This window comes from Rhinopithecus roxellana, unplaced genomic scaffold (genome assembly GCF_007565055.1).
Source record: "Rhinopithecus roxellana isolate Shanxi Qingling unplaced genomic scaffold, ASM756505v1 contig4075, whole genome shotgun sequence".
Taxonomy (NCBI): Eukaryota; Metazoa; Chordata; class Mammalia; order Primates; family Cercopithecidae; genus Rhinopithecus; species Rhinopithecus roxellana.
This window is the reverse complement of record NW_022142969.1, coordinates 10,805-19,111: the sequence shown is the minus strand read 5'-3', so window position 1 is coordinate 19,111 and position 8,307 is coordinate 10,805. Positions and strand designations below refer to the sequence as shown.

General features: G+C 41.1%; 1 pseudogene; it reads right to left on the bottom strand.

The window, feature by feature from the left end:
• Positions 1–7,211: 7,211 nt before the first annotated feature.
• On the bottom strand, positions 7,212–7,997 carry LOC104657262 (annotated as a pseudogene).
• Positions 7,998–8,307: the final 310 nt, after the last annotated feature.

Sequence of the window (8,307 nt, the reverse complement as noted above, 5' to 3'; positions counted from 1 at the left end):
ATTGTCTCAAAAAAAAAAAAAAAAAAAAAAAAGAGAGAGAAGAAAAGAAACAAACAAAGGAAAAGAAATCTTTGAGAGCCAGTCTGGACTCAAATAGCAAACATCAATTTCTGAAGTTTCTGAAAGCATGGAATCAGCAAATACAGAATTGATCATGCAAATGATGACCCATGGTGTCAGTACACATGCATTAAGTATAGTTACTTGGAATCAATACAATCGAAATAAGTAAATATATGGGCACTTTGGCACTCAGGTCCTTCATCTCAGAATTCCTGGAGGTTCCACTCTGCCACCAGATCTCAGTTGGCATCTGATATGGTTTGGCTGTGTCCTCACCCAAATCTTGTATCAAATTATAGTTCCCATAATTCTCTTGTGCTTTGGGAGGGACCCCCTGGGAGATAATTGAGTCACGTGGGCTGTTCATGGTAGTGAATAAGTCTCACAAGATCTGATGGTTTTTTAAGAGGAAACTCTTTTTGCTTGGCTCTCACGCTTCTCTTGTCTGCCACCATGTGAAATGTGACTTTCACCTTCCACCATGATTGTGAGGCCTCTCCAGGAATGTGGAACTATGAGTCTATTAATCCCTTTCTTTTGTAAATTGCCCAGTCTCAGATATGTCTTTATCAGCAGCATGAAAACAGACTAATACAGCATCTGTGGAAAACAAGTAATCTTTCTTTTAACTTGGTCAATTCCAGAGATTTTGAGCTCTCAATTCAGACATGAGCCCTGCGAACGCCTTTAGACAGAGCTTCCCTCTGCAGACTACTGCGAAGAATGTGTTTTGTTTTGTTTGACACGGAGTCTCACTCTGTCCCTCAGGCTGGAGGGCAGTGACACAACCTTGGCTCACTGCAACCTCTGACTCCTAGGTTCAAGCAATTCTCCTGCCTCAGCCTCCTGAGTAACTGCAATTATAGGCACATGCTGTCACACCCAACTAATTTTTGTATTTTTAGTACAGATAGAGTTTTCCCATGTTGGCCAAGGTGGTCTTGAACTCCTCACCTCAAGTGATCTGCCAGAATGCGTTCTAAGTGGCTCTGAGTAACAAACTTCCCAGTGTTGATGATGGCCCAGTACATGACCTAGACTGATGACAATTCTCAGCCCAAATTATGGTGGCTTTAGCCACTGCAAAGCTTATAAGGTACAGAATAGCACTAGTTACGTATGTTTTCATATTTCTTTTCTCTTCGTGATGTGAATCAACTATAATGCACTAAAAGATTATTTATTTACTGCTGTAATTTTGTTTTCCATTATAGCTATTGCTTCCCAAAGTCAACGTAAAAATAGTTTACTACTGGTAACTTGCTTGGTTAACCCAACTTACGGAATTTATTGGTATAGTAAATGTTTTTATAAACAGTTTTTGAGGGCACAGCACAAGTCAAAAGTCCACAGAGGCAATGTGACTTAATTTCTGGAAAATTAAGAGTTTCATGAACATCTAAGAAATGAAATAGATGAACATATTTAATGGTTAGTGGCATTAAAATCAAACATTAAGGCTAATTGCAATGTACTTATCTCACTTGACCAGTTAAAATGGTTTTCAATTCGTAAAATTCTGCCTTTGAGGTAAGATTACAACATGTAAAAGTTTTTCAGTGTGATTTTAACCAACCTAGCCATTTATTTAGGACTAAGACCATATTTTGATCAGGGACATTTTGTCCTTGTTCAAGTACAGTTGTAAATTTGTTTTATTTTGAAATATTTTAACATAAAAAAAAGTTTAGCATGTCATGTTATGGGCACCTATTCAGCAAAAAGCCCCATTTAAGTTGTAAACTTGGTATAAGTGAAGCTTTTTGTGCACTCCTCCCCATTTCATTCCCAATTTTCCCATTGGGTACTGACATCAATCCCAGTTATTCTTGCTACATGTTACTTGTATCAGTCCATTATCATACTGCTATGAAGAAATACCCCAAACTGGGTGATTTATAAAGGAAAGAGGTGTAATTGACTCATAGTTCTGCATTGCTGGGGAAGTCTCTTACAATCATGGTGGAAGGCAAAGGAGAAGCAGGCACTTCCTTCACAGGGTGGCAGGGAGTGCATGCAGGAGAAATGCCAAATGCTTATAAAACCATCAGATCTTGTGAGAATTCACCCACTATCACGAGAACAGCATGGGGGGAACCACCCCCATAATTCAATTACCTCCACCTCGTCCAACAGTTGATACATGGGGATTATGGAGATTACAATTCAAGATGAGATTTGGGTGGGGACACAGAACCTAACCAGATCATTCCACCCCTGGCCTCTCCCAAACCTCAAATCCTTTTTACATTTCAAAACCAATTATACCTTCCCAACAGTGCCCCAAAGTCTTCATTCATTCCAGCATTAAACCAAGTCCAAGTTCAAAGCCTCATCTGAGACAAGGTAATTCCCTTCCACCTATGAGCCTGTAAAATTAAAAGCAAGTTAGTTACTTCCTAGATACAACGGGGGTACAAGCATTGGGTAAATGCACTCATTCCAAATGGGAGAAATTGGCAAAAATGAAGGGGTTACAGGGCCCATGCAAGTCCAAAATCCAGTGGGGCAGTCAAATCTTAAAGCTCCAAAATCATCTCCTTCGACTCCATGTCTCACATCCAGGTCACGCTGATGCAAGAGGTGGGTTCCCATGGTCTTGGGCAGCTGCACCCTGTGGCTTTGCAGGGTACAGCCCCCCTCCCAGCTGCTTTCACAGACTGGCGTTGAATGTGGCTTTTCCAGGTGCATGGTGCAAGCTGTTGATGGATCTACCATTCTGGCATCTGGAGGACAGTGGCCCTCTTCTCACAGCTCCATGAGGCAGTGCCCCAGCAGGGACTCTGTGTGGGGCCTCTGACCCCATATTTCCCTTCCACACTGCACTAGCAGAGGTTCTCCATAAGGGCTCTGCCCGTGTGGCAAACTTCTGCCTAGATATCTAAGCATTTCCATACATCCTCTGAAATCTAGACAGATGTTTCCCAACCTCAATTCTTGACTTCTGTACACCCACAGGCCCAACACCACAGGTAAGCCACCAAGGCTTGGGGCTTGCATCCTCTGAAGCAACATCCTGAGCTTTACCTTAGACCCTTTTAGCCATAGCTGGAATGCAGGCCACCAAGTCCCAAGACTGCACAAAGAGCAGGCCCTGGGCCCGGCCCATGAAACCATTTTTTCCTCCTAAGCTTCCTGGCCTGTGATGAGAGGGGCTGCAAGAAGACCTCTGACATGCCCTGGAAATATTTTCCCCATTGTCTTGGAGAGTAACATTTGGCTCCTCATTACTTAAGCAAATTTCTTCAGTGGGCTTGAATTTCTCCTCCTAAAAATGGGTTTTCTTTTCTATTGCTTTGTCAGCCTGCAATTTGTCAAACTGTTATGCTTGGTTCCCTTTAAACATAAGTCCCATTTCCAAACCATCTCGTTGCAGATGCATAAAACTGAATGCTTTTAAGAGCACCAAGTCACATCTTGAACACTTTGCTGCTTAGAAATTTCTTTTGCCAGATACCATAAATCATCTCTGTCAAGTTCAAAGTTCCACAGACCTCTACGGCAGGGGCAAAATGCCATCAGTCTCTTTGCTAAAGCACAGCAAGAGTCACTTTTGCTCCAGAGTAAGTTCCTCATCTACATCTGAGATAGTCTCAGCCTGGACTCCATTGTCCATATCACTATTAGCATTTTAGTCAAAACCATTCATTCAACAAGTCTCCAGGAAGTTCTAAAATTTCCCACATCTTCCTGTCATTCTGAACCCTCCAAACTGTTCCACCCTCTGCCTGTTACCTAGTTCCAAATTCACTTCCACATTTTCAGGTGTCTTTATAGCAGTGCCCCACTACCTTGTTACCAATTTACTGTATTAGTCCATTCTCACACTACTATGAAAAAATACCTGAGACTGGGTAATTTAATAAAGGAAAGAGGCTTAATTGACTCACAGTTCCGCATTGCTGGGGAGGCCTCCGGAAACTTACAATCGTGGTGGAAGGCAAAGGAGAAGCAAGCACCTTCTCACAGGGTGGCAGGACAGAGTGAGTGCAAGCAGGGGAACTGCCAGACACTTATAAAACCATCAGATCTCATGAGAGCTCACTCACTATCACGAGAACAGCAGGTAGGAAACCGCCCCCATGATCCAATTACCTCCACCTGGTCCTGCCCATGACACATGAGGATAATGGGGATTACAACTCAAGATCAGATTTGGGTGGGGACACAAAGCCCAACCATGTCATTATCCCTCTGAACTGTTGGGTACATTCTTTTTTTTTTTTTTTTTTTTTTTTTGAGACGGAGTCTCGCTCTGTCGCTCGGGCTGGAGTACAGTGGCCGGATCTCAGCTCACTGCAAGCTCCGCCTCCCGGGTTTACGCCATTCTCCTGCCTCAGCCTCCGGAGTAGCTGGGACTACAGGCGCCCGCCACCTCGCCCGGCTAGTTTTTGTATTTTTTTTTAGTAGAGACGGGGTTTCACAGTGTTAGCCAGGATGGTCTCGATCTCCTGACCTCGTGATCCGCCCATCTCGGCCTCCCAAAGTGCTGGGATTACAGGCTTGAGCCACCGCGCCCGGCCGGGTACATTCTTTAATGACCAGGGGCTTTGGGATGTGGAGAAGAATACTCCTAGCTATTTGTACTTTGTTTAATGCTCAGATTATTAAACCTCATATAGCTAATATTTGAAAACTAAATTTTCTTGAACATTTAATAATTAAATTTAATTAATTACATTTCCCCAAACAATTTTAAACTGTAATTACAAATATACTTATTAGTATGGTTGATTTCTAAGACATTTCAAACACCTCAGATGGTGTATGTAAATAAAACATATAAATGATAATAGAACGTATTATTATACTGAAATTATTTTTGAGACATCAGAATAACGGGCTAACTTGATTATGTTTGTAGTTATTTTTATACCTTTTTTGGGTTATAGTTATTTTTATTTTAATAACATCTTGTGTTTTCGTAACAATTTTTTTGATACATTCCCAGGATTGCAGTAATCTTACCAGATCTAAAAGAAAAATACTCCATAGAACAGCCAAGGTTGTAAGATGTGGCTTATCAAAGATTATTCTCCAGAGCACAGGACTTGAGGGCTTCTTAGGTGAGTCAAATCTGATCCCTGGTCATGGGGGCTGAACTTCTTGTTTATAGTAAAGCTCCACTTAACATCTCAGTAAAACTTTTCAAGATCATTTTTAGCCTGTGTTTTAGTTTTTGCAACTTGTTATCATCCTTCAAAATAGTTTACTTTGAGCAGGGAACGGAGACTCATGTCTGTAATCCCAGCACTTTTTTCTTTCTTTTCTTTTCTTTGTTACATAGGTATACATGTGCCATGGTGGTTTGCGGCATCCTGTCTCCTAGGTTTTAAGCCCCGTATTTGTCCTAATGCTCTCCCTCCCCTTCTCCCCCCCCCCTGACAGGCCCCGGTGTCCGATGTTCCCCTCTTGTGTCCATGTGTTCTCATTGTTCAACTCCCACTTATGAGTGAGAACATGTGGTGTTTGGTTTTCTGTTCCTGTGTTAGTTTGCTAAGAATGATGGTTTCCAGCTTCATCTATGTCCCTGCAAAGGACAAAAACTCATTCTTTTTATGGCTGCAATCCCAGCACTTTGAGATGCTGAGGTGGGAGAATCAATTGAGCCCAGGAATTGGAGGCTGCAGCGAGCTAGGATCACCCCACTGCACTCCAGCCTGGGCGATATAGTAAGACCCTGTCTCTAAAACACAAAACAAGCAAAAATCCAAATCGTTTACTTTTTCTTTATAGTCCTGGTTGGTTAGTGTTAGATAACATGTTCTGCTATTATATATTCACCTGGTCTGTTTTCATATTAAAACCCTATTCATTTCTTGCTGTATTTCACTATAACCTATAGGACTATCAAGAAGTTTCATTACCTAGGAGATGCACAGTTAGCTTTCCTTTTTAAGACATTTGACATTTATCTCTATTGAACTATTTTTTTGCATCTTATGTGTAACCAGCTGCTGTGATTGTTAAACTCCTATCTTCCCTGCTGTTGTGTGTGACCACTGGGGACAGTAATTCTTCCTGTCTTTTGTATAGTCTCTACAATTTCTAGGACTTTTTAACAGTGTTGTATTCAACATTTTTCTTATACAGATAGAAAGAATTACACATCCGTACTTGATTAATAGGTAAAAACTTAAAGAAAGAAAGAAAACACACATGCTTCCTCTTTTATTTATTAAAATCGATACAAATAAAACATATTTCCTTATAATCACTCTTTTTTTCCAGTACATTACCTTTTGTATAATTTAGGCTGATGTTCCTTTTTCAGGTATCATAAACCCTTGGCCTTTTATAGATTTGATTTGTTCTAAGTTTATTAACAGTAATGTTTATTGTTCATGATGGGAAACCATTTAAGTAAGTTGCTTTGCCCTGTAGCATTGTTCTGGCATCCTTAAAGACATTCTGACTTTTTGGCAAGACATGAAGTTCCAAAAACCATCCTGATTTTTCTTGCTGCAAGACATGGAATCAGCTGTTCTCTAGGAGTCCTTCTCTTTTTGGTAGGCAGTAGTATTAGAAACCAACTTATACTTATATCTATCTGCATAAGAAAAATGTTGAATACAACACTGTTAAAAAGTCCCAGAAATTGTAGAGACTGTACAAAAGACAGGAAGAATTACTGTTGCTAGTGGTCACATACAACAACAGGGAAGATAGGAGTTTAACAATCACTGCAGCTGTTTTACATAAATGTGCTGCTGTTGCCAGGGGACCAAATTCAAGAGTGATAGAGCTAGAAAAATATTTTTTAAAGCCAAAAGCTTATAGTGATTTTTCCATTTAAATACATGATGTTACTATACTCTACTTTCCTAACAGTAGAAAGTTTTATCATTGCCTAACTGAATAAAGCCATTCCCTGCCACAAGAAGGAAAATTTCTAACCGCTTAACATTTATTTCACCAAAACTCCTCCCAGGAAATATAAGTTCCCCACAAATAACACATTTTGATTTACTATTCTATTTAATTAAACAAGTACGTAACTGAAGCGTTCTGAACACAGATGCAGGAGGACTTAGGTGTCAGGCTGAAGATCACTTATGTCTTTTTTTTTTTTTTTTTTTTTGGCTATTAATCATGCCATGTTATTTTTAATTATGTACAAAGATCTAACATGTCACCCAGGGACCATTTCACCCACTGCTCTGTTTGGCCGCCAGTCTTTGTCTCTCTCTTCAGCAATAGTGAGGCAGATACCCTTTCCTCAGGGAAGAGAAATTCATGGTTTGTTGCCCTTGCCGATAAGTAAAATGTTGGAAATTCAAGTGGTAAAGCTGTTGCCATTGGCATCTTTCACTTGAACCACGTCAAACGATCCAGGGTGCCTCTCTCTGTTGCTGATCACACCAATTCTTCCCAGGTTAGCACCTCCAGTCACCGTACACAGCTTACCGGCATCAAACTTGATGAAATCAGTAATCTTGCTAGTCTCCAAATCAATCCGAATGGTGTCATTCACCTTGATGAGGGGATCAGGATAGCAGATGGTGTGAGCATCATGAGTCATCAGATGAGGGATTCCTTTTGTGCCCACAAAGATTTTTCTCACTTTGCACAACTTGTACTTGGCCACCTCAGGTGTAATAAGATGTATATCAAAGCGACTCTTGGTGTCATAGATCAGACAGAAATTCTCTCCCTTCTTGTCAATGCTGATGACATCCATGAATCCAGCAGGGTAGGTTATATCAGTTTCAGACCTTGCCATCCATCTTAGTGAACGGCTGCATGCAAATCTTTACTTCATCTCCTGTCAGGGCATACTTAAAGTCTGTTCCTTAGGAAAATGATGAGGGGGAGACACTCTCTCAACTTGTGGGGACCACTGGACGAGGAGCAAACATACTGGACAATGTATCCAGCATCCAATGCTTTGGAGCTGCTACCTGCTTCAGATGCTTCTTGGGACTATGAGTCATGGCTGCATTAGGCAAGGAAAGAGGATCACCTATGTCTTAACCCTTTCTTTTTGCAATAATAGAATAACTAAACATGGGTAATTTATAAAGAAAAGAGGTTTATTTAGTTGGTTCTGCAAGCTAGGAAGTATGAGAAGCACGGCTCCAGCATCTGCTTGGCTTCTGATGAGGGGCCCATGGTAGGTTAAAACATGATGGAGAGGCGGGGTGTGACGGCTCAAGCTTGTAATCCCAGTGCTCTGGGAGGCCAAGGTGAGCAGATCATTTGAGGTCAGGAGTTCGAGACCACCCTGGCCAACATGATGAAACC